General features: G+C 47.9%; 1 long non-coding RNA gene across 2 annotated transcripts; it reads left to right on the forward strand.

The window, feature by feature from the left end:
* Positions 1–6971: 6971 nt before the first annotated feature.
* LOC135883814 (uncharacterized) lies at positions 6972–21367 on the forward strand. 2 transcript variants are annotated; one of them, XR_010561662.1, is made up of 3 exons: positions 6972–7206; positions 19972–20411; positions 21031–21367. It is a non-coding gene; the product is annotated as an uncharacterized LOC135883814 (long non-coding RNA). The 2 variants fall into 2 exon arrangements; XR_010561661.1 differs by having other exon boundaries at positions 19972–20032.
* Positions 21368–27306: the final 5939 nt, after the last annotated feature.

A 27306-nucleotide genomic window follows, 5' to 3' on the forward strand; every position in this document is an offset into this window, starting at 1 on the left:
GCACAAAGGCCCCAGAATGTTTCCCAGAAGCTGGATTAAAGCATACCTTTTAGAAAGGCTGTGACGTTATGAGTGTAATATAATATTTCATTGGAAGGTGACAGGGCCAGAAAGAGTTAATTAACTCACAGACTGACCTGACCCATGGCCGAACTTTAGAAACTGGTTAGGAAGATATGTAAATGAATAGAGCTTTGAAATGCAAGTCTGCATTGTTAGAGGTAGAAGGGTAGGGGTTTGCTCAGGTCTTGTGATGTAAGCAAACAAGTCTTTGTCTATTGCTATAGCTTTGATTCAAAGATCAAAAAAGGAATATTAACATTTAGGAAGATACTTGAGTGAACTAGTATTATTGTCTATATGTCTCTTTGAAGGTTGTGGTAACCTGTATCTGAATTGTTTAATGGATGAATTACCCTGTGCTAATTGCCAGGATGTTTGGGAGAAGGAGAGTTAAGCCTATTGTTTTCTCAGGCCAAAAGGCTTCTGGAAATGTATAAGAACCCTGGGACATGATCCTGCTTCATCTCAGATCTGCTTTGGGTTTCAAGAGGGGGAAACCTTAAGCCATAAGGATTGAGATCCCCAGTCACTGACTGAAACAACAAGGAGTCTGGTGGCACCTTAAAGACTAACAGATTTATTTGGGCATAAGCTTTCGTGGGTAAAAACCTCACTTCTTCAGATGCAGCATCTGAAGAAGTGAGGTTTTTACCCACGAAAGCTTATGCCCAAATAAATCTGTTAGTCTTTAAGGTGCCACCAGACTCCTTGTTGTTTTTGTAGATACAGACTAACACGGCTACCCCCTGATACTAGTCACTGACTAGAGTCACCCTGAGCATGGACATCGGACTATTTCTAAAAGAACTTTTGGCAACTACAAGCTCATCTCTGCTATGTATCTGAACCTCAAGAGTTGAATTCAAGTCTGTATGTATATTGATCTTTTAACCAACACTCTCTCTTTTCTTTTTTAATAAATTTTAGTTTAGTTAATAAGAATTGACTATAAGCATGTATTTTGGGTAAGATCTAAGTTATAATTGGACCTGGGTATGTGGCCGATCCTTTGGGAGTGGAAGAACCTTTTCTTTTATATGATAAGATTTTCAGTAATCATCATCATATCTGACATGTGTGTCTGGACGGAGGCCTAAGGCTGGGCACTTTAAGGGAACTGTGTTGTTTGAACTTCTAAGTAACCAGTGAGGTACTATAAAAGCTGGGTTTTGTGCTGGCTTGGTAAATCTAAGTATTGAAATATCCACCAGCTTTTGGGGTTTGTCTGCCCCGTTTTGTTTGCAGTTCACCCTGATTGAGTGACCTCAGCTGGCTCCCACGGGCAGCACCGTCACAAAGGCATCTAATGTTCTCTTAAACACTTCAAGTGATGGGGCTGGGGGAGGGCACCTTCCCAGGGGAGCTGCTCTAATTAGAACTGTGCCCCTGCTAGAAACAGCCCGGCTCATTGATTTATCCCCCTTAACAACTATATTTTGAGTTGTCATTCAGTTTTTATTCCATCTAATATGTGCCCTGTTAGTTACATGTAATGCAAGTTTTTAATCAAAAAGTAATATGGTACTTGGTCAAATGCCTTGGAGAAATCCAAATATTGTATACAGACGCCCCCCGGGTTACGCAAACCCGACTTACACAAATCCGCACTTACGGAAAAAGTTCTGTAAGCTAGAAATAGTTGTTGGGGTTTTTTGCGTAATGGTCGGGTATACGTTTCCGACTTACGCAAAATTCGAGTTACGCAAGGCGTTCCGGAATGGAACGCTTGCGTAAGTCGGGGAGCGTCTGTATCAACATAATTGCCTTTACCAGCTAGACCCATAATCTTTTTTAAAAAAGACAACAGGTTTGTTTGACAAGACCTACTTTCCACAAAACCATGCGGACTGGCATTCATTATATTTTTAGCCTCTAATTTTAGCCAGAGTAACTGTTCCATTATTGTACTTGGGATTAGTGTTGGGCTAACCAGTCTGTAGTTGCCTGGTCAATCCCTTTTACCTTTTAGAAATATTGGAACTACAACGCTGGCAGCTCTCCAATCCTTTGGGATTTTCCATCGTGCTGAATCTTTAATGGAGACTTTTTCTCCCAGTAATCTCAGCTGAATAGGTGTTAACAAAACCAAACAAAACCCAGAGTTTTAAACAGTGTGACTAAAGGTCACTTTGCCTCTCACTTCAGCTTTCACTTGCATGGCATCTTTGACAGTCTAATCCTACAGTTCTCCAGGCCTCCATAGAGTCCTCCAGAATAAAAAGGGTTAATATGGCCTGAATTTTTGTAAAAAACAAAACAAAACAGAAAAAAACCCTTTAAATAAGATCAAAACAAACCCTCTTAGGCCCACTTTATCCCTAAAAAACAAGCAGAGAAGGGACAAACCCAGTGTCTTTCTTTTTGCAGATCATGTTTATCCGTGGCCTCTCCGGGACTTTAGAAACAGAAGTATATCAGAGATAAGCCAATGCCAGAAAGATGATTCATCAAACACTGAGCCTGGAAATGTGCAAAAGTGCAAAAACTCTGGGAAATTCTACAGCCAGACAGTGACTGGATTGTTGGAAGAAGCTGACTCGTCTCCCCCGCCTCTAGAGACAGGTCCCCGGGGGATCCCTTCTGAAGATGTCTCCATCTCTTCTCACAGACGTCTCTGCATATTCCCTTTTCTTGTGCAGTTGTCTGTATCACATGGCACTGGGAATCTGCAAAGGTCCTGTTGGCAGAGGAATGCATCTATAGAAGTCACATGGTCAGCCAACAATGAAGAGCTGGGTTATGGTCTATGAGAAACAACGACAACAAATATGGAATCCTTGGCTAGCTACGATGGTATAAAATAGATTCTCTCTTTCATTATACTTCCCATTGGTTCTACATTGCTTCCTGGTGGCTTAGTGTCCAGTACAGCAAAGATCCCCATTGCCTTAGTGCGCACTGGGCTTGTTTTTCCCTCCAATTTCCCATCGCTGTGACCACCAGTTCAGGTCCCCTCATGATAGCAATGGTGAGAGCTGGGGTTGACAGGATTCCATGCAGCTGCAGGTGTTTTAAGCTCCATGCAGTCTAACTCTGCTCAGAGCAGGTCTATATGACATGGCTGCCTGGAGCCTTGTCTAGTTGCCACTGTTGCTACCACCAGGGCAGCTGATTTAGTGGTAACAACAGGGGCAATTTTTGGAGAAATAAGCTGGTGCAGACAAGGCCAGTGGGAGCCTCACAGGAGCCAGCACTATGTTCAGTACTCAGTATTGGCAGGATCACTCCCCTTGCCAGTAAGATATGCTGGGTGGTGTGGACAAGAGTGAGTTTTGTCTGTCTAGCACCCCATGCTGGTGACACAAAAATGTTCAGATAAACCCAGGCCCCACCCTACTTGATGCAAATTGGTGTATACAGACTACAACCTACACCCGACACATGGAAGGCTTGACACTGCGCGGTACCTCCTCCATTCCCCTCAATGCCCCCAGAAAGTGGGGGTCTCCAGCACCATCCAGCAGGGGCCCAGCACCATGGGGGAGCAGGCCCTTTAGTGACCATGCACATTTGTGTCCCCTCAAACAGCCTTTGGCTGGGCTGGCTCCTACTCCAAAGGACACACCCAGCATGTTCCATGCCCCCTGCACCGTTTAGTAGCAAAGCTCACCCCGCAGCCCATTGGTGCTGGTTGTGCGATTCACGAGAGAGGTAAAAGTTCTATGGAACGGGTGTAATAGTGGTGCCCTGGTGGTAATCATACTGATTCCTCTTCTCCAGCATGTGCAGGGACTGTACAGGGCTGTACCATGCTACCTGTCTGGAGAGGCAAGGCCACTCAACTCATTCCTGCTCTCACTGCTCTCAGTCATGCCCACTGGTCCATGGGAGAAGGCTGGAGGCATGACTGTCTGTCACATGCAGAGTGCCAACTGGTGCCATGGGTCCATCATCATTCCCTTCCTGACACGGGGAGGTGATGGGATACAGGGGCGGCTCTATGGTTTTTGCTGCCCCAATCATGGCAGTCAGGTGGCTTTTGGTGGCACGCCTGTGGGAGGTCCGCCGGTGCCGCGCCTTCAGCGTCCCCGCCGCCGAATTACCGCCGAAGCCACAGAACCGGCGGACCTCCTGCAGGCATGCCGCCGAAGGCAGCTTGACTGCTGCCCTCACAGCGACCGGCAGGCCGCCCCTCGCAGCTTGCCGCCCCAGGCACTCGCTTGCTGTGCTGGTGCCTGGAGCCACCTCTGATGGGATAACTGGGCCTACAATGTACCCTAATTGTGAGCTCCGTCTGTTCATAAAGTGTCCTCTCAGTAACCACTAACAATAAATGGTGATGGGAAATGGTGCAAAGAAAGCCTGAATTAGTCCACACAAAAAGGCTATTGAGATAACTCAAGGACGGTGTTACGATCATGCCTGGTAAACAAGAGAAGTGTGGGACTGGAAATTAATGGACCAAAATTGCTGGGTTGGCAATTAGGCCTTATTGGTAAATAAAATAATGAGGGAATAGATTATTCCGCCCATCACACCTTTTTTGGGTCCACAAATAAAGACTGAAGGAAACAGCTGGCTGCCATGATGCTGGCTGACTGAAAGAAGGGGAGGAGTGAGCTCACCATCACAGCTGCCCCCCTCACCCCGCCCCCATCTCTTGGGAACGTGGGATCCAGAGTGACAATATTGTGCCTTTGTCGTCGTGACCCTGAGAGACGTCCTGACCAGACTAGGCCAGGGAGAGGGACCCCGATGGCATCACCATCTCCTCTGGCTAATTCCCAAATACCACCTGGGATGTGAGCATGTGTCTCCCCCACACCCTGGTGTGTCCTTTTCCTGCCCTACCTTATTTCTTCTCTTTCCTCTCTCTCTCCAGTCCCCTGTTGTCTAAGGAAAGTCTGGCTTAGCTGGCCAAGACTGCATATTCTGCCACACTGATGCAAGCCTGTGACCAGAGAGGTAGTGAAAAGCAAGGCCCTGAACAGCCTGATGCTGGTACATGTTTGCCAGGCCTCAGAGCGGCTGATCAGACTGTGGGCTGGGCCTCTGTTTCTCCAGCAGTGAGGTTGCAAATGAGAGTCAACACCAGAGACAGATGATGCATTTTCTATCATTGATGTTATTTTCTATCCCCATTTTCATCGTGCTTTATCTTAAAGGCAGCAGGATTGGATTTTAACAACAGCTCCAGCCCATTTCAACTAGCTTCTCTTTTGCCCAAGTGCACAGTTATTACCATCTTTGATACGTAGCTAAGAGATTGTCATCAGAACGGCCATGCTGGGTCAGACCAAAGATCCATGTAGCCCAGTATCCTGACTTCCAACAGTGGCCGGTGCCAGGTGCTTCAGAGGGAATGAACAGAACAGGTAATCATCAAGTGATCCATCCCTGTTGCCCATTCCCAGCTTCTGGCAAACAGAGGCTAGGGACACCATCCCTGCCCATCCTGGATAATAGCCATTGATGGACCTACCCTCCATGAATTTATCTAATTCTTTTTTGAACCCTGTTATAGTCTTGGCCTTCACAACATCCTCTGGCAAAGAGTTCCATGGGTTGACTGTGCGTTCTGTGAAAAAATACTTCCTTTTGTTTGTTTTAAACCTGTTGCCTATTAATTGAATTTGGTGGCCCCTAGTTCTTGTGTTATGAGAAGGAGTAAATAACACTTCCTTATTTACTTTCCCCACACCAGTCATGATTTTATAGACCTCTATCATATCCACCCTTAGTCGTCTCTTTTCCAAGCTGAAGAGTCCCAGGCTTATTAACGTCTCCTCATATGGCAGCCGTTCCATACCCTTAATAATTTTTGTTGCCCTTCTCCAGGGCCGGTGCAACCACTTGGCGAACTAGGCGGCCGCCTAGGGCGCCGAGTGGTTGAGGGCGCCTAAAAGCCCTCTCAGGCGAGGAGGTGGAGTGGAGGTGAGCTGGGACGGGGGGGCGCGGGGAGGGCTGCCCGCAGTAACAAGGGGGGCGCACAGGGGAACCGCTCCCCTCCCCAGATCACCTCCACTCTGCATCCTCCGCTGAGCACACAGCCCCCGCTCTAATTCTCCTCCAATCGGCGCCGCAAGCCTGGGAGGGGAGGAGAATTAGAGTGGCGCCAACGTGCTCAGCGGAGGAGGCGGAGCGGAGGTGAGCTGGGGCGGGCTCCCCGGGTGGGGTTAGCTGCCGCGCGGGGCGGGGGGGGGGCTCCCCAGGCCAGGGGGGGGCAGCGGGCGGAGTTAGCTGCTGTGGAGGGGGGCTCCCCGGGCAGGGTTAGCTGCAGAGGGGGGGTAGCTGCTGCGGGGGGGCGGCGCAAGATGGAAGTTTCGCCTAGGGCGCGAAACTGCCTTGCACCGGCCCTACCCTTCTCTGTACCTTTTCCAAATCTAACATATCTTTTTTGAGATGGGGTGACCAGATCTGCATGCAATGTTCAAAATGTGGGTGTACCATTTATATAGAGGCACTATGATATTTTCTGTCTTATTATCTATCACTTTCTTAATGATTCCCAACATTCTGTTCACTTTTTTGACTGCCGCTGCACATTGAGTGGATGTTTTCAGACAACTATCCACGACTCCAAGATCTCTTTCTTGAGTGGTAACAGCTAATTTAGACCCCATCATTTTAGATGTATAGTTGGGATTATGTTTTCCAATGTGCATTATTTTGCATTTATCAACATTGAATTTCACCTGCCATTTTGTTGCCCAGTCACCCAGGTTAGTGAGATCCCTTTGTAACTCTTCACAGTCTGCTTTGGACTTAACTATCTAGAGTAGTTTTGTATCATCTGCAAATTTTGCCACCTCACTGTTTACCCCTGTGACGCGGTAGCCCCGCCCTGCACTAGATCCAGCGGCATCAGACCAGTAGCTCTGATGGAGGAAGTCCCGCCCCGTTCATACTGGGCATGCTCCAAGTGCTCTGTGAGTATAAAAGGAGGGAATTCAGCTCAGTGTGGGCTGGCGGCCGCAGGGGAAGGACCTAACTGGGAAGCTCCTGCAGAGGACCAGCCGACACTCTTGCCGCTGCTGGGAACAGAGGCTTCTACAGGCCGGCACGAACCCCTACTGTGGGAGGAACCAGGGGAGGTGACGGGCCCGGAGACCTGCGGAGAACCCTGGGATTCGTGGGAGACCCCAACTCCCAAGCTGGATGGAAGCGACCCGGGGGAGGTGACAGACTGGTACCTGGCCCCCGGTAAGCCTCAGCGTGTTTTGGTAGGACCCCCCGCTGAGCCAGTAGTTAGCTCGTGCTGCCCTGTAACCAGGGGTGATTATATGGACTCTGGCCACTAGGCCGTGCTGCCCTGTAATGAGGGGCGTAAACCCTCAAAACCCCTTTTCCAGATAATTTATGAATGTTTTATTCCTTCTCAAACTCCCTCCAGTGAAAGGGAAAGGGGACAAGGGATGGTGTTAAAGGAAAGTCTTACTCAATACTTTACATTTCAAATGTTTTTCCTTCTTTACTGTATCCAGGCCTGCCAATGGGGTGGGGGTGGGGCAAAGGAGGCAATTGCCCAGGGGCCCAGGCAATTTAAAAGGGCTCGGGGGCTCCTGGCCGCTGCTGCAGTAGTGGCGGCTGGGAGCCCCAGACCTTTTTAAATTGTCCAGGCGGGCTGCAGGGCTCCTAAGCGTGCGAGACCATTCTGGGACTGGGTCCCATGCTTTGGTGGGCCCTGTGGGCCGGCATGATTGGCCAGTGCAGGCAGTCCTGGAAGTGACGGATTCATCACTTCCGCCCCGGACCCTGCCCACCCATTGGCAGCCCCGCAGATCAGCTTCTTCCCCTCCTCCCTCCAGCCCTCCCACCTACCACGACCAGCTGTTCAGCAGCGTGCAAGAGGCATTAGGTGGGAAGGGGAGGAGCAGGGACAGGAAGAGATAGGGGGAGGAGGCGGAACAGGGTAGGAAGGGGTGGGCGGGAATAGGTGGGGTGAGGGTTTGGGGGAAGGGATGGAGTGGGGGTGTGGTCTGGGGCGGAGAGGGGGTCGAGCAGCCCCCAGGAACTGGGAAAGTCTTTGCCTCTGCATGGCCTCATCACACACCGACAGTTATCGCCTGGCGACTGATGGTTCCCATTTCAGCCACACTTTAATAACTCCTCCTGCTCCTGTCCCTTCAAAGCGAGTATCCCCATGATACTTCACTGATGACAGTGGGAGCTGACAAGATGGCTATTTAACAGGATGGACTTTGACAGCCATCTGCTGGTTACCACCTGAAACTGCAGCTCTGGCAACACCCCTAAATTGTGTGAAGAGTCGGCTGAACTTTATTCAGAGGACAAAGTGTTACAATAAAGATGAAGGGCTGGATTAAAGTGTGGGGTCACATGTGCAGAGAAGGGGAGCTTAGCGGTAGCGGGCATGCTCACTAGCATCCTGGGGGTGCGCAGGCTGCTGCACAGGGGCGTCTCCTCCCCAGGCCCGGCTCGGGGTCCAATGGGGCAGTGAGGGGGCGGGGCTGGGAGTGAGGATTTGGGGAGGGATCCAATGGGGGAAGGAGGGGGTGGAGTCGGGGGGGGGGGGGAGAGAGCCCCTCCGGACTCCGCCTGTGCGCCAGAGCGGAGGGCAAAATTGTTTTTGTCCAGTGTCCTGACCGAACATCAGTCGGGACGTGGGACAAACAAGCAAATATCAGGACAGTCCCGATAAAATTGGGATATCTGGTCACCCTACCTGAAGGGAGGGTCAAGCAGGGCCGCAGCTGAGACAGGCCTGCAGGGTGATAAGCAGTGAATATGCACAGGGCAGTGTACCCGGGTCCTGCTCTGAGAGTCGGGGAATCACGAGATCCTGTCATGAGTCAGGTAAGGGTGAGACAAGACTGCACATCTGAGAGGGGTGCATTCAGAGAGACCAGAAAGGAAGCAGAGATGTGGCTGGCCCTGTTACTGTGACAGCGTCTTTCAGTCAGACTGAATACAGCCCCCATTCACACTCAGGGCGGGTCAGTAGCACCAAGCATCACAGTGTCAACCTGGTGGCTATTCAGTGTCTCTCAGTGGCACGAGTGGGGATGTCACAGCCTTTCCCAAATGGCTCTGGTTGCTCATGAGTTGGAAAATGGAGCAGAGCAGCAGCAGCTGCTGCTGGACCAGAACCAGCCATTAATTGCCATTTTCATGTGGCCCCAATGCCAGCAGCCCAACATTTCCTGCCAGAGCCATCCTTGGAGAAACTGCATGGACTTCAGTGATGTTACCCCGGTGGTGCACTTGACGCAGCATGTTTGGGGATGGGAAGGGCTATGTTAAGCAGGGATGATGCACATTTTTCTGGTAGTGGCAGTGACCCAAGAAATGGCAGCACCACAGGAGAAAGCTAAATCTTAACGATTTAGCCCTCCAGCCAAATCATAACATCCATTCCCACCTTCTGGGGGTAAAAAGGGAGTCCAAACAAGACTGTCTTCCTTCACTGGAGGCCACACCATGCTCTCACCTTTACTGGGCTAGTGTTCTTCTTCTACCCCTCCTGCCTGGGCTCACCATCCATTTGCCTTGTTGGCAGAGGGTAAAAAGAGGGGGACATCCTCCCACCCTCACTGGAAGTCCCAGCCTGGACCCCTAAATAAGAGCAGGTGTCGACTTCCTTCACTATCCATCCACAGTATCCTCTCCAGGCTGCTTCCGTGTGGACATACCCTTCTGCAGGGCCTCCTAATTCCCCTTGCATCATGGCTTGCTCCTTCAAACATTCTTGTATCAGTGCAAGAAGTAGATTAAGAATTCCATCCCATTTGGGACAATGTGAGTCCCTGATGGGTCATCAGGATGCATCCCCTGTGCTCTCCTGAATCCAGAGACAGCAACTGTGACTGGCTGTCAGGTAGATGATGCAGGAATGGGGAGATGCTTTGCAAGCTCTCTCCAGCCTGTATTTTTAAGTCTTTTCATGTCCTGTTAGCACAATCACTAACAGGGGGAAATGACCAGTCTAGAGGGAAGAATTTGTGAACATCTAATCTCCCCCGTTCAATACACACCCGTGAAACACATCAGTGCTAAGGAATCGTGTGTGTGAGCCAGAGAGAATAAATCCCCCCAGCACCAAATGCAGCAGCTTGACTGCAGTACTGAGTGGTATCCTTTGTGTCCACTTGGGGGTGCTCTTTGCCAGGCTTTGTATCAGGGATGTCTCCCGATCTCTCAGATTTGCAGCAGAAGTTAAGCATGGGCTAGAGCCATTTAGCATTTAAAGAAACCAAATACATGCCGTAGCGAGTGGCATTTGTGAAACTGAAAAGCAGGGAAATGTTTCCTTTTCTTTGTTAAAGCCACTGAGAGAGGGAAGGCAGCAAAGAGTCCTGTGGCACCTTATAGACTAACAGACGTATTGGAGCATGAGCTTTCGTGGGTGAATACCCACTTTGTCGGATGCATTTACTGAGAGAGGGAAGTAATCCTGGTGACTGACAGACACAAGTCAGCCACTGTATGTAAATATCCCTAGAACCATGCTCATGCTTCATCTACCCAGGGGCTCCACCACCCCCAGTTACACAGCCCATAGGTGACTGGCCCTCTTCTGCACCCTGCCCGTAGAAGCTGACCCCCTATACGTACACATTGCCCTGGGTCTCACCCCCTCTCTGGAGGTCTCACTCCTTCTACACTCAGTTAGCTAGTAGCTACTTTGAGAGATGGTCTTGCATATATTGAGATGACATATGAAAACTGCCAACGTGGCAATAGTTCCTACATGCATCTTTTCTGGACCCAATCAGCCCCTTCTTCCTACTGTACCCCCCATGCCCAAAATCTATGAGTTTCTCTCACCTTCTCCCACCCAAATCTCATTCCAGGACTTAATAAGTGAGCACAAGCAGCCCAGGACATATGTTCCACAAATTTCTATCATACCTCCCTTCCGTCTACCAGCATGGCTCATACAGCATGTGTATGAATGCCCTATACATATCTCAAAGGGATACTACTACCAGGCACCTGGCTCACAATTCCAACCTCGTTGCTGCCAGAAGCACACGCCCTTGCTCATGAAGAACATCATTGTGGTACCAAGACTAAACAGCTCCTTCATGAACAGATCAGGTTCCCAAGCACTGACAAGTAGGCCCAACCCATGCTTCTCACATACATCCCATGCCAAGTTCCTGCAAGTAAAACACAACCACTTCCAATGTCTGACCTGTCAAAAGAACTCTGGGAGGAAACACTGGTCTACAATTTTTGAGAAGTCGTCTGCTTCAGAGATAAAATGTGCTATTTATTATGTATTTTGATGTGCTGAATTCAAATATGACAATTAAAACAACTGATTGGCTACTGTTTCTAAGATATTTAAGTTTTTACATTTTATGTCTATGTATATTGTGTAGCTAGTAGAGTTTTAATCATAAATTGTAAACCTAGGTCTTTTCATGTGTTTATGGTTGCTTTACATGATAATATTTCACCTGTCCTGTTTATGTAACACTTTAAAAATCAGCAAAAGGGTTATATAAATAAAATTTATTATGAAACAAAAGGCAAAAAACTATTCTGTACATAGTTTAGTCCTATTCAGTGTCTACTTGGTGCTTCTTGGCTTGTCTCTTGTATTCATTAAATGGAGCATCTCTTGTCACTGTCCAGCAATAGTCTGCAAGCATTGATGGACTCCATTTGCCCTGATAGCGTTTCTCCATTGTTGCAATGTCCTGGTGAAATCGCTCGCCGTGCTCGTCGCTCACTGCTCCACAGTTCGGTGGAAAAAAATCTAGATGAGAGTGCAAAAAATGTATCTTTAGTGACATGTTGCAACCAAGGCTTTTGTATGCCTTGAGGAGGTTTTCCACCAACAACCTGTAGTTGTCTGCCTTGTTGTTTCCGAGAAAATTTATTGCCACTAACTGGAAGGTTTTCCATGCCGTCTTTTCCTTGCCACGCAGTGCATGGTCAAATGCATCATCTCGAAGAAGTTCACGAATTTGAGGACCAACAAAGACATCTTCCTTTATCTTAGCTTCACTTAACCTTGGAAATTTTCCACGGAGGTACTTGAAAGCTGCTTGTGTTTTGTCAATGGCCTTGACAAAGTTCTTCATCAGACCCAGCTTGATGTGTAAGGGTGGTAACAAAATCTTCCTTGATTCAACAAGTGGTGGATGCTGAACACTTTTCCTCCCAGGCTCCAATGACTGTCGGAGTGGCCAATCTTTCTTGATGTAGGGGGAATCTCTTGCACGACTATCCCATTCGCAGAGAAAACAGCAGTACTTTGTGTATCCAGTCTGCAAACCAAGCAAGAGAGCAACAACCTTCAAATCGCCACAAAGCTGCCACTGATGTTGGTCATAGTTTATGCACCTCAAAAGTTGTTTCATGTTGTCATAGGTTTCCTTCATATGGACTGCATGACCAACTGGAATTGATGGCAAAACATTGCCATTATGCAGTAAAACAGCTTTAAGACTCGTCTTCGATGAATCAATGAACAGTCTCCACTCATCTGGATCGTGAAGGATGTTGAGGGCTGCCATCACACCATCGATGTTGTTGCAGGCTACAAGATCACCTTCCATGAAGAAGAATGGGACAAGATCCTTTTGACGGTCACGGAACATGGAAACCCTAACATCACCTGCCCGGAGATTCCACTGCTGTAGTCTGGAGCCCAACAGCTCTGCCTTACTCTTGGGTAGTTCCAAATCCCTGACAAGGTCATTCAGTTCACCTTGTGTTATGAGGTGTGGTTCAGAGGAGGAGGATGGGAGGAAAATGTGGGTCCTGTGACATTGATGGTTCAGGACCAGAAGTTTCATCCTCTTCCTCTTCCTCGTCTGACTCAAGTGAGAATGATTCTGGTGCATCAGGGACTGGCAGTCCTTCTCCGTGGGGTACTGGGCGTATAGCTGATGGAATGTTTGGATAATGCACAGTCCACTTTTTCTTCTTTGACACACCTTTCCCAACTGGAGGCACTATGCAGAAGTAACAATTGCTGGTATGATCTGTTGGCTCTCTCCAAATCATTGGCACTGCAAAAGGCATAGATTTCCTTTTCCTGTTCAACCACTGGCGAAGATTTGTTGCACAAGTGTTGCAGCATATGTGTGGGGCCCACCTCTTGTCCTGATCTCCAATTTTGCAGCCAAAATAAAGGTGATAGGCTTTCTTAACCATAGTGGTTATACTGCGCTTTTGTGATGCAAAAGTCACTTCACCACAAACATAGCAGAAGTTATCTGCATTGTTCACACAAGTACGAGGCATCTCTGCTCACTTTGGCTAAACAGAAATGTGTCCCTTTGCAAAATCAAACACTGACAAATAAGAGAGCACGACACTGTATGATTTCTAGAGCTGATATAGGGCAATTTGTTCAGCAGAGTGATGTAAGCTTCGTTATGATTGCATCATCCATGACTTCTAGGAATAACATGATGCAATTCATATCATGTATGACACAATACCAGCTTCAGATTGCATCATTCATTGTTTTGCCTAAAAAGCAAGTACTGTCCAAACCCAGTCATAGATTTATACATAGATCCAGTCAAAGATGTATTTTAGTCATTTCTGGTTTAAATTGCGATCCCTTCCCTTTATAACTCACTTATCCTCCGCCATTCCAAGTCAAGGGTCGTATATACTGACCCAATAGCATATCTTGAAAACTAGAGCCAATCAACAATTTTAAGCATCATTTTCGTTCTCAGTGACCCAGAATTAGTAAAGTTTGACTACATTTATTTCAGAAGCATTTTGGCTGTAGAGCAGTGAAATCAGCAGTGATTTCTCTGGACCATCTTCCCTCTGGTGGCTATCGCCTGTCTATCATCATTGAATACTCACACTTATTTCATCTACAGCTTCACATAGGGTCTTTCCCCTACTTGACAAAACCTCCTCTCCCTGTGATGTACTACCAGAAATCCAATTCAACAATGGGCCGTCATTTCCCAGCCAGAAATTGCATCTTTTGCCCAGTATCTGGGTTTCCATCACAGCAAAATCACTCTTTATTGGCCCCAGACAAACATAGTATCTTTGCTCTGGTCTCTGAAAGAATTCTCAAGTGAGAGCGGCTGTCACAGAATATAGCATCCATCACCTCTTGCTTGCCTCTGTCAGCTTCAGTGGTGGACAGTTGTGTCTCGTTTTCAAATGACAGGAATTTCTTAAACATTTCATTATTTTTGCTCTGGAAAACTGCATGTTGCAAGAACTAATATCAAAATGTAATCTAATCTACTCTAACCTGTCTATCAGCACCGGTAAAGTGCTTCCTGGTGTGGTATCTATATGCTGAAAAAGGATTAAAATACCACAGTGAGGTTGCCTGAGTGTAGTTAATAAAATCTACTGCTGTTGAGGATTTGGCAATGTAATGTGATGGGCTGACACAGAGGATATGTCTATACTGCAATGTAAGGGTTAGTGGGACTTGAGTCAGCTGACCTTTGTCTTGAACCCTGGGCGTGAGTGTCTACACTGATTTTTAACCCTATGTTTTCTAACCCGGGCTCAAACCTGGAGCTCTGACATCCATACTACAGTGTGCAGAACCGAGTCAGACCAACAATCTCCCAGAGTCCCTGGCTTTGTGAGCAGCTTTCCCCAACCCTTCAATATAAAGAGACACGCATGAGATTACCCTTGCTGGTCCAGAAGTAGATTGCTATAAGCATCTGGAAGCTGGCTACACTAGACTGCTACAGGTCTGTTGCCAACTAGTTTGGTGTTGGAAGGTCAACTGTGGGTAAAGCGGTGGCAGAGGTTTCTGAGGCAGTCAGTCATGTGGGTTACCCTAAGATGCAAGGCATTAAAGAGAGAATGGGGTTTCAGGTAGCTTTCAACTACCTGAAGGGGGGTTCCAAAAAGGATGGAGCTAGGCTGTTCTCAGTGATGGCAGATGACAGAACAAGGAGCAATGGTCTCAAGTTGCAGTGGGGGAGGTTTAGGTGGGATATTAGGGAAAACTATTTCACTAGGAGGGTGGTGAAGCACTGGAATGTGGTTACCTAGGGAGGTGGTGGAATCTCCTTCCTTAAAGGTTTTTAAGGTAAGGGCAAGGGACAATGGAGAGTCACAGGGTGGCACCTGTGCTAGGGGGCCCCCTGTGCTGGGGGGTCCTGGAAAAGTGAGGGCTCCAGGGCGGAAGGGCAATGGATGGGTTCAGCCTGGTGCTGGTGTGTTCTGGTGGCACTAGAACGCTGGCGGCTGGTGTGGCGGCGGGCGACCAAGAAAAAGAAATACAATGAGCATTTCCCACCGGTGAGTGCAGGCCTGACTCCCACTGCCCATGCCAGGCCCTCTGCTAGCCTCCCGGGCCAGCCTGGCTTGGCCCCCCAAACTCCTAACCCCACCCTCCAGGCTGGCCTGGCCCTCCAGAGACGTGTAATCCCACCCCCTCTGGGCTGGCCTACCGGCCCCCGCACAACACACGCCCATTGAAGTGCGGGAGCCCCCAAAACATGGGGCCTAGAGCGGTCATCTCGATTGGCCATACCCAAGGGATGGCTCTGACTGTCCCCACAGTTATTCTGGGGGACTTCACGTACCCCCTGTGACATTGCGCTATATGATTTTATGAAAATATGCTAATGAGTGTGAATGAGTATCTGGAATATGCTTCATGGAAAAGGTCTCTTGTAAGGTATCATTACAAAGCTTATAATCTACTGAGTGTGGTCATCCTATTTGTATGTATGTATCATTCTTGTATCTAAAACTAGAAATATGAAATATAACTCTGAGGTCCTATTGTAAATATGCAAAGTGTGGGCCATTAATGATGGTTTGGAATCTCCATGGCTCCCATTAACCAGGACAATTGACTGTAGATGGCTCTGTTTACTTGTAAGTCTTCCTGTACACCTGTGTGCTGGCAAGTGGATAACGAAGTCTTACAGTGACATGTGATCATGTCACCTGAACTGGAATCCATCTTTAACATGGTGCTTTTCCATTTAGAAAGAGGGGTGGGAACCTAGAGAGGGACAAAGAATTCCCGCCTGTGCAAAAGATATATAAGGGGGTGGAACAGAACAAGCCAGGCGGCAGTCATGAAAAATCCCCTAGCTACCACCTGAGCTGGAACAAGGGCTGTATCAGGGGAAAGGATTGTGCCCAGACTAGGAAGGCGTCCAGTCTGTGCTAAAAACTTATTGAAACATCTCTGAGGGTGAGTTTTTATCTGTATTCAGTTTTCTTACTGTATTAGGCTTAGACTTGCGTGTTTTATTTTATTTTGCTTGGCAATTTACTTTGTTCTGTCTGTTATTACTTGGAACCACTTAAATCCTACTTTTTGTATTTAATAAAATCACTTTTTACTTATTAATTAACCCAGAGTATGTATTAATACCGGGGGGGGGGGGGGAACAGCTGTGCTTATCTCTCTATCAGTGTTATAAAGGGCAAACAATTTGAGTTTACTCTGTATAAGCTTTATACAGGGTAAAACAGATTTATTTGGGGTTTGGACCCCATTGGGAGCTGGGTATCTGAGTGCTGGACACAGGAACACTTCTTAAGCTGTTTTCAGTTAAGCCTGCAGCTTTTGGGGGACATGGTTCAGACCTGGGTCTGTGTTTGTAGCAGGGAAGTGTGTCTGGCTCAAATCAGGCAGGGCACTGAAGTCCCAAGCTGACAGGGAAAACAGGCTCAGAGGTAGTCTAGGCACATCTAGGGTGACCAGATGTCCCAATTTTATAGGGACAGTCCCAATTTTGGGGGCTTTTTCTTATATAGGCACCTATTACCCCCCACCCCTTGTCCCGATTTTTTACACTTGCTATCTGGTCATCCTAGGCACATCAGGTGGCAGTCCCAAAGGGTTTTCTGTGATCCAACTTGTCACAGCCCCCTTTGCCTTGGCTTATGAAACCACACCCTGATTTCAGAGGCCCTCACAAAAGAAGGTTTAATTACATTCTCAGCAGGTGTAGACTGGTTGCTGAATGTGCTTTTGACAGATTAAAATCCCACTGGAGATGTCTACAGACCCGTTTGTATTCCACTGTCATCAATGCTGTCTGCATTATGGTGGCTCACTGTGCTCTTCCCAACCTTTGTGAAGCCAGAGATGAGCCATTCCCCCCCTTAAGGGACCTATGACAGCAAGGGGCAGTTGAATCAGTATACTCAGACAGAAAGTGCACCTGCCACTGCTGGAGCTGGCTGCATCTGGGCAACAGAAGTCAGGGATGCTCTGTGTTCTCACCTTATGGATTTTCATGGCCCAATGGAAGAGGGGGAATAGTACCTGTAAGAATGTGCTTGTGGGGGGGAAAGGGCAAATTGATAGGGGGTGGAGGAGTCCAGTGCTTGGGAAGGATGTGGGCTTGACTGCCATGGAATTAACTTATGAATGACGTGCTAAATAATGAACTTGGGGTGTGTGTGAATCACAGTATGGGCTCATATGAGGACAGAATTGAAGTGTGAATTGATGTACCTAACTGCATAGAGGGCTAGGGTTTGCTTAGGGCATGTCTACACTGGCAGAGTTACAGCACCGGGAGTTACAGCGCCGCTCAGAGAGTGTTGAAGGGAAACCGCTGTTGTGTGTTCACACTGTCAGCTGCCTGCACAATAGCGTGTTCACACTTGCAGCACTTGCATCAGTATTCGGAGCGGTGCACTCTGGGCAGCTATCCCACAGAGCACTTCTTTCTCTTCTGCCGCTAAGAGTTGTGGGAAGGGTTGCAGGGCATCCTGGGTCCTGTCCCAATGCCCCGTGATGCATTGCTTTGCATCCCAGCAATCCCTGTGCTTCCGTCTGCATTTGGCACCATCTTTCAACGGTTTGTGTACTGCACACCCTGCCTCTTTGGGCTGCAGGAATGGATCCCGAACTGTTGACCAGTATGCTGCTCACTCTGACCAACACATCACAAGTGGCAGTGGAGTTATTCTTTAAATTACAAAGGCAAGAGGAATGTGACATTGATCTCTCCACACATACTAGCTATGACACGAGAATGCTTGTGGCATTCACAGAGGTGCTGACCACAGTGGAACGCTGCTTTTGGCTCGGGAAACAAGCACTGAGTGGTGGGATCACATCATGATGCACATCTGGGATGACGAGCAGTGGCTGCAGAACTTTCGCATGAGGAAAGCCACATTCATGGGACTATATGACGAGCTCGCCCCAGCTCTGCAGCGCAAGGACACAAGAATGAGAGCTGCCCTCCCATTGGAGAAGTACGTGGCGATTGCACTGTGGAAGCTGGCTACTCCAGACTGCTACCAAACGGTCACTAACCAGTTCTGAGTGGGAAAGTCGACCATTGGACTCGTGTTGACAGAAGTCTGCAGGGCCATTAATCGCATCCTGCTCCAACAGACCATGACTCTGGGCAACGTGTGTGACATTGTGGATGGCTTTGCACCTTTGCTTTTAGCTCATGTTTCATTCTCCCCCAACTTTTTTACATTTACAAGTTGGTTCAGAAACATAATAGTGAGGTTAGTAGGGAGCAGGTGTCCCTAGAAGACCCAAGGATGAAGGAGGAAACAGAGTGGCTGTACTGACTTCTATGTATCATTGTAAATCCCCTATTCCAGACAGGCCCCACTGGCAGGCTCAGTGCTTCTCTCCTTCAGTCAAATCCTTCAGTCCCTAATCATTCCAAACTCTCATAGATTTCAATTAGAGCATTGCTTGAGTGAGGGAAGAGTGGGGAGTTCAGAGTTTGGCCCCTTGGAAGGGGCTTCATGGTCCCCTGGCCCTGCTGAGTAGAGTTGGGATAATAAGCTTCATTAAAGTGAATAAGAAATGTGGATCCTATAACAGCTTCTAAGGCACTCTGAGTACAGTTTATTTGACTGTTAAGTCCTTGTTTCCTTTGGCATTGAAACCCTGATGTGTGCTCACTTCTCAGTTTAGTTACAGTAAATCCTCTGTTAGTCACACCATTTGCCTCAGTTAATACAAAGACAAAGAAACCAAGCAGCAACGTTGGGGTGAGCCCTGGATCCGAGTGTCAGTCAGGCTCCATTGTTCTCCATCCCTCTCCTCCAACTCTCAGAAGTGTGAGTTGGCAGCCGGAGTTAGTGCCATGAGCTGTGTCTGGTTTCGGCTGTTTTAGTCTATGGCTATGTCTACACTAGTATTTTGTTGGTCGGGGTGTGAAAAAATGCCCCCCTAAGTGATATAAGTTTCACCAACAAAAGTGCCTGTGTGCACAGCACTATGTTGGCAGGAGACACTCTCCTGCCAACATAGCTACTGCTGCTCATTGGGGGTGGTTTACGGGAGACCTTACAGCGGCGCAGTTGTAGCAGTACAGCTGTGTCACTGTAAGGTCTGTAGTGTAGACCTAGCCTATGTCTACACTAGCGAGCTTACAACGGCACAGCTGTAAGATCTCCAGTGTAGCTGCTCTATGCCAATGGGAGAGAGCTCTCCCATCGACGTAACTAATCCACCCCCAACGAGTGGCAGTAACTATGTTGGTGGGAGAAGCTCTCCTGCTGACATAGCGCTGTCCACACCAGCGCTTCTGTCGGTGTAACTGATGTCACTCAGGGGGGTGTTTTATTCACACCCCTGAGCGACATAAGTTATACCAATGTAAATGGTAGTGTAGACATAACCTACACTACAGAGGAAAAGCTTGAGTTTGAATGAAACTGTTGGGATGAGACAGAACTGTGCAAGTTCACATCTCATTGGCTCAGCAGCTCTAACTGCCTTCCAGATTAGCTGCTAGCCAGAGACTCTCTCAAAGAGTTCAGCCCTGTTTAATCACAGGACAGAGGGGGGGCTCTCTCCAATGCAGGATTCATTGGGGAGCATGCACAGGAGGGCCTTACCCAGAAGGCATTCAGAAGGGACCTGTGACCCGTGGAGGGAATGTGCATTGGGGAGGGGGCAGAATGAGTGATGGGCTACTACAGCATGCAATGAGGAAGCCTACATCCTTTGTGGCCTTTCCATAGTCAGAGATTCTTTTCTCTGAAGCTCAGAGAAAGAATCATGTCTTGTTTCTCTTTTTATTACAGCAGGTGCTGGGATCACAAGAAACTGTGAGGAGGAGAATACTCAGCAGGAAGTGGAACCACAGTGAGTGATAACAGCAAGGTCCAAAAGAAAGAGTTCCTTGAGTTTTGACTGGGAAAATTCCAGTGCGATTTAGTGCAGGCCAGGTAGGCAGCAAAGACACACTGCATAGAAGAGGAATCATAAATCAACTCCCAAGGAAAGAAGACCCAGGGATTGCAGTGGGACCATCGTCCACCAGTTACCTTACACAAGGGAGAAACCCCATCACTGCACTGAACGTGTGATGAGCTCAAACTTCATTACACACCAGCGAATCCACTCTGGAGTGAACCCCGTCACTGTGCTGAGTGTGGGAAAAGCTTCACTCAGAGCTCACCTCTTGGAGAAATCAGTAGCTCCATGTGGAATAGAAACCAGGGAGGACTCTTCCACTAGGCTTGTGGGTCTCTACCCTGTTTATGTGGGGATTGGGGCATGATGGGGTGTGGATCCCATTCCTAGAGTGATCCATAGGGTGGGTGCTGGGAGAACTGATTGGCTAAGGACCATAGAGGGGAATGGCAAGAGGAGGCTGAGAACAGGTCATGGGAATCAGTTATTTGGGGATTGGGTAGGGGATGGGAGGTGAGAATTGGAGGAGATGGGTGCTGGGGGCATGGAACCATTTAGGGATGAGGGAATCAGCTTGTGACAAGATAACAAGGTAGATGTACTTTTTTCAAAATAGACTCAGTCTTATCTTTAGAGAGAGATGGTAGAAATGGCAAGTTCCAGTTTGTCTCTGTGACTGCTGAATCAGCAATATATAATCCATCGTAGCCAGAGGCTTGGGAATTTCCTTTGCTCTTGAGCTGGGAGACAAACTGCCTCATACTGAGCTAGTTACATTGTTATTGGTTCCCAGCCGGCAGAATTCATTAATTTCTCCATATGCAGCCCATTCACTACTGTTCATGACCATCCAACTTTACAAGATAGCTCAGGCCACTTCAGTGAATTTGTTCTGATGGATTTTACTGTGGTCCTCAGTCTGTGTTCCTTCTCTTTCCCTTTCTCAGGGAAGAGATCACTTCAGGGAGTCCATAGCCTCACACACAGAAGTATGTGAAGTGAGTGAAGCCCAAGAGGTCACTCAGAAATGCAGTGGCTACCCACAGAGAGACAGGATATACAGACACTGCCTGATGGGGTACACCCTGGCATCTTCTCCCTGCAGCATCTCCAACAGTTATTGGCTCCTCTCTCTAAGGCCTCAAAGTGTTCACACATCATGTCTAGACTTCACCCCAGGATTTCAGTTGTGATTACCTTTTCCCAGTTTTCTAGTATTTTTCATTGCACATTAACTAGTTGTGTTAAGTGCTTTTACAAATGCAATAAATCATTTTCACAGACTGTTGCGCATTATTCCATATTGTGAGCTAGGGTCCCATTTCAGGTATAGTGGTTATAATAGCCTGATAGTAATCATATGAATGGAAGGGAAGCAGATCAGGTCTGTCTGGGACTGTAGGATTTCACTAGGATTTTTTGGGGAGAATAGGAGGCTCAGTTATTGAAGATCTCCTGCAGATGCACTGTCTGGCTCCAACTCAGGCTGGGAACTAGGTATATCTGAAGCTACCAATAGGATGGGTGAGAGATGTTTGCATGGACTGTGCCTGCCTGCCCTCCCCATCAGAGCAGTTAATGCATCTGGCTGCATAATATCACACAAACTGAGGGGCTGGGAGTAGGGTGCCATGGATGCATTGTAGTTACATGAACAGCAACTGACAATGAGTGCTCCTCAAAGGCTGCCATGGATTAGTCTCTGCCTGCAGCTCTGTGCAGATACCATGGATATGAGGGTTGCCTTATCTCCTGGGGGATACTCAATGCCCCATATGAAATTGCTTCTGGAAAAACTAGCTCAGTTCAGCCCTGCTGCCAGCCCCCAGAGTAGGGAATGGACTGTGGGGTGATGTTGGGATGCACTGCGCTATGGCTGTTCTCTGCTTCTCAAGGACATAGGAAGCAGAGTGTTAGCTGGGACAGGATGGACTCTAATTTACATGGGCGCTGGGCAGGTCCATGCCTGGGACCAGGATACAGGGAGTGCAAAGGTGTCTTAAATTCCCCGACTCTCCTCATCCATCCCAACCCCAAGCCTAGGAAGGGCGTACCTGCAAGTCAGGCCTCTGGTGTCCTCTAGTCTCAGGTGTCCCCTGTCTGGAGGACCCATCAATGGCTGACTCCTCTTAGAGGAGGCAATATGTTCAGCAGCTGCACCTTTATAAATGTGAGGGGAAACTGTACTGTCACCATCTACAACCCAGGATTGGTTGGGGAGGTCACGCTATTTTCGATCTGTGTTTGTACAGTGCCTAGCACAATAGGGTCCTGGTCCATGATGAGGGCTCTTATTATAATCAAGTAATAAATAATAACAATATTCTTAATGTTCTCCATCTTCTTTCCATGGCCATCCATAGCATTCACCCAAGACACCTTCTATCTCCATAGCCTCACCAGGGCGGGTAGCGTTCCCCATACACATAATCAAAGAGCACAGTAAGTTCACGGATGATGGTTTCCCTCTTGTTCACTCCTCTCTGTTCTCACTGCCATGCCGCACCTGCTCTGACCCAGGGACTACTAGGGACACCATTCTGCTGCTTCTGCTCACTCTCAGCCTTTGTTAAATCTCTGGCATTCCTCTGTACATGTTAGCATATGTTAATTAGCAATCAGCATATGCTAATATTTTGGTCAAGGGATTTCTGCACAATATTGGGCTTCCAGGCACTTTTCAACAAGGGTAGGAAAGTTCCAGCCGGAGGTGGTGGCTCATCTCCCTGAGCCGCAGCTAACATTGCTGTCATGCTGTGAGATCTGGTTTTTGAGGGGAGACACAAAGGATGTTAGACCCTGTCTGATGGCTTGCAGCCCTAGAGCATTTGGGTACAGTTTGGTTTGTGCCAATGACCATGAACAGTCGGTTCTCAGGAAGGTCTTCGCAACCCACACTGGAGGCATTTATGATGACGGGCAGCTGATAAGGGAGATGAAGGATTGAAGAAGTCCCCTTCAGCACACTGCTCTTTAAACACCCACCCCTGGAGATACTTCAGAACTATTGGGGAAAGACAAAGGCAAGCGCCTGCAATCTACAGCTCCCACCCTGGTGAGTCCTAGCTACACTCTGGGGAGCTAGTGCATGGGAAGATGGGAAATTCTATAAAGACAAATCATTAAAACCCCCTTGGCAAATATTATGAATTTAAAAGGTATTTTGGGATTTTCAAAATAACACACGCGTTTTATGTGGGGGGCAAGGATGTGTCTTTAACCTTCCTGGCTTCCTGGGTGATCAGTGCTGAAAGATAAAATACGAAAATGAAACCCTCAAAAGACATAAATGTGAAATAAAATATGCAAATTACCAGTAACAGAATTCTTTTTCAATTCCTAACTTAGTCCAGTGTATATGATGAAAGCTTACAATGTTTGGAACTCAAAACTAGTTAATTGCATGCCAGCTGAATTTAGGGAGGAAGATGAAGCTGGTGAGGAAGGAAATTGCAGGAGTAAATATCTGCTTGTAAAATCTTATTGGGTTAGGAATAAAGAGCCTCTCAGCAATAAATCTTTGCTGAGTCTGTTCAATATTTTTTGTGATGTGCTTGGCTAGTGGTTGCTTCTCTGCTTCTCTCCCCAATACATTGTGGATGGAGATTTAAGATATCTGGAGATTTTCCCGATGTGAAGCTACAGACAATGAAGCTAGACTTATTGGCATCTGTGAAATATGCTGTGAATATAAAAGTGGTCCAATAGCCTCAGATCCTTCGGGGACAATTCAGTCCCCAGTTCTGTCTATGTATCTCGGTGCTTAGTGTCAGCTGTATTGAAATAGTAAAACAATAAAAAGAATTAAAAAGAGAAAAACAAGGTTAAACCCAGTCTGCCTGTCACCCAGATTGTGAAGATTTCAGACAATGACAATAACTTTGCTCTATATAGAGAGGGCCTCTGCTAGATACTGTGATAGTAAACAAGAGCAACATTATTTTGCTTTTTCCTTTCTTATAGCTGAATGGAGATTGAATGCTGACTTGTCGGTGCTGGAAGATTGGATGAAATGGGGATCTTGTCTCATAAGCCCATGTTTTTGGTATTTGTTCTGCTTGGACATGCTGTACTTTGTTTTTTAATGTGTATTTATATCATATAATAATGCATGGAAAATCTTAATATAAAATGTATGGCCCAATAATTATTCATCGTCATAATGAATAACTAGGATTTGCCATTAGGAATGACAATGGAGCAAGAGCAAGACTGGAAAAGCTAAAAGAAGAGAGTGAGAAACCATCAGCCCAGACTATTGCACAGCCCAGTGGCTAAGGCACTCTTTTGTAAGGGGGGAGATGCAATTTCAAATCCATGCTCCACATCAGGCAGAGGGGGTAACTGAACCTGGATCTCCCCTAGCCCAAGTGACTGCCCTAACTGTGGGGGCTAAAGCACACGAGGGAGGGGGGTTCCTTCTCTGGCCATTTGTGAATAAAATTGCCTGAAAGTCAAAACATTTCATTTCAATGTTGCCAAAACATTTTGATTCCATTTTTTCAGATTTTCAATTCACAGAAAACTTTCACAAATGTCATTTTCAGTTTGACCTGAAACAAGTTTTTCTTTCAATTTTTCAAAATTGCCAGCAAACCAAAAAATCCATGATTTGCCCAGCTCTACTCTTATCCTCTTATGTGAAATAGCCACTGAGGATAAGGGGCCCAATTCTCAAACAGATGGCGGCACCAAAACATTCACACAGGTGCTGAATGGGATTTTCAAAAGTGCCAAAAGCAGGTTAGGTGCCCAGTTCCCCTTGGAGTCCATAGGGGGGCTGCTTAGGTACTTTTGAAAATCCCACTACATATGTGTTTGCATCTTTAGCGGCCTAAATACCTTTGAAAATTGGGACCAAAGAGCCACCCTGGGCTAGGTTACACCTGCTCTGAAGATAAACGGGACCCATCGTTTCCAGGTCAGTTCAGGCCTCTGACTGTGCCTGTTGTGTGGATATATCGGAGAGAAGCCTCATTTTCCAGGTCTGCCAATTTGACAGCTTTCACAAGCACTGCAGCCACTTCCCCCTACCCACTGGTGTGGGCCGATAGGACAGTCCCAGGGTTGCTAACAGTAGGGAAAGCTACACGCTCAAGTGTGATTTTAAGGCACTGGAGAAAATAACAGCAATAACTTTGCACTGAGAAGAGGTTTTCATTGAGCTGTACACTGTGGTCCCTAGTCTCTTTCACGAGAGGTTACAGTTAATTTATATCCTAGCAATATGTATGCATAGTTCATTCTTTCCAATTACCTTGTATAGTGTCCGTATTCACCCGGTTACCTCTTTTAGCGCCAATCTCCTTACGGGTTTTGATGGACAGGGCTAGGTTCTTCTGCATCCTGCCTCCAGCTCATCAGGGTGTAACTTTCTCATTTTCTTCCCATATTAATTTATTAGGCAGTACCTCCACGCCCCTCGCTCCTTCCTGGATGGGTCGCCAGGGCAGCTTGGGAGGAAAATTCTGACCGCAGGGTAACCCCCACTTACTTGCCAGATAGTTGGAGACTCCCAAGAAATAACTCACACACACAATATATTCAACACAGTCATATTAAACAGGAGATAAATATAACCGGGTAAAACTCTACTCTCAGGTGCCGACACTGATAATATCTGTGAATTTTCCCAGTCACATGACCTGATATAGCAAATGTAAAATTAGTGTCCTGCTGGTATGTGCACTTTGTAGGGGCCCTTGATGGCTTGTGACCATGACTCTTCTGTGCAGCAGTTAGTGACGTGGCTGACTGGGTTCAGTACAGCACAAGAGACTCACATGTGGTGAGTCCCTCCATAGGTTTAATAGGCAGCAGGTAACAAAATCCCCAAACCCTCACCCCTGGCTTGAGGACAAAGTTCGAGGTGTGGGGGTCTCCCAAACAGTCTATCTAACTGAAGGATGGTGACTCACAACTCGGCGAATGATCCTCAGGTTCAGAGATGGCTCTGGGCTCCTCAGTCACTGCAGAGGGGCTGATCTCTGTTGGCAGGAGTCAGGCTGCTGCTGATGCCAGGATTTCCCTCCCCACAAAGTGGTGCAGGGCTCAGGGTGCAGGTTACAAAACTCTACTAAAATCTTAGTCTTAGTCTCCCATCCCAGCGTTCAGACACACTCACAGCCAGAGGAGAGCTCGCCATGTGGTGACTGATCTCACCTAGGGAGCTGCAGGGCTAACCCTGCAAACCCAAACTGGGAGTCGCCTTGGAGAGGGAGGGTCCAGGTTGAGGGATGTTGCTGCCTGGGCCCAGAGGTCGGTTCTCAGGGGAACCCTGCAGGCAAGCCTGGGCCTCACCAGCCCCCACAGCCAGCCCTGCCCTTTCCCTGGCTGGATCCAGCTCCTCCAGACTGACTTCTCCCCTCTCCAGTGCTCCCAGGGCAGGCATCTCACTCCCTATTGGTCAGGCTAGCTCTTCTTCTCAGGCTTTCCCTTGTCGATCATTTGACTCTGCCCCGTCCTTTCTCTCAGGCACTGCCCCTCCCTGCAGCGGCAGCTCCAGGCACCAGCACTCCAAGCGCGTGCCTGAGGCGGCAAGCCGCAGGGGGCACCCTGCTGGTCCCTGCGAGGGCGGCAGTCAGGCAGCCTTCGGCGGCTTGCCTGCGGGAGGTCCGCCGGTCCCGTGGATTCGGCAGCAATTCGGCGGCGGGTATGCCGAAGCCGCGGGAACGGCGGACCTCCCGCAGGCATGCCGCTGAAGGCAGCCTGCCTGCCGTGCTTGGGGTGGCAAAAAAGCTAGAGCCGCCCCTGCCTCCCTGGAACGGGCGCCCTGCAATCCTCCCCATGCCAAGAGGACCCTGTCGCTCTCAACAGCGTCTCTCCTCTCTCCCTCTGGGCTGCCCAGCAGACTTTGAATCTGCCCTTGGCCCCCTTCCTCCCAGGGGCAGTGCCTTGTGCTAAGCTACCAGCACACAGAGACCCAGGGACGTAGGTAGGCTCCTTGCGGGTTACACTTGCATTTGTATTGGGCAATAGCCTTGCTGTCTAAACTTGTCTGTCTGTCTTCACAGTCTTTTCAAGTTGGGATTAACCTAAACAATGTTAGGTCATCTGCAAATATTGCCACTTCTCTGTTCACCCTTTTCGACATCCTTAATAAATATATTACACAACACTGGTCTCAGGACATAACCTTGAGGCACTGGCTGGGGACAAAGAAAAGGAGAATAGAGAGTTGCAGGTCCTCCTGCACTAGTGCTCCAGAATGGGCCAGACTCAGG

This window comes from Emys orbicularis, chromosome 9 (genome assembly GCF_028017835.1).
Source record: "Emys orbicularis isolate rEmyOrb1 chromosome 9, rEmyOrb1.hap1, whole genome shotgun sequence".
Taxonomy (NCBI): domain Eukaryota; kingdom Metazoa; phylum Chordata; order Testudines; family Emydidae; genus Emys; species Emys orbicularis.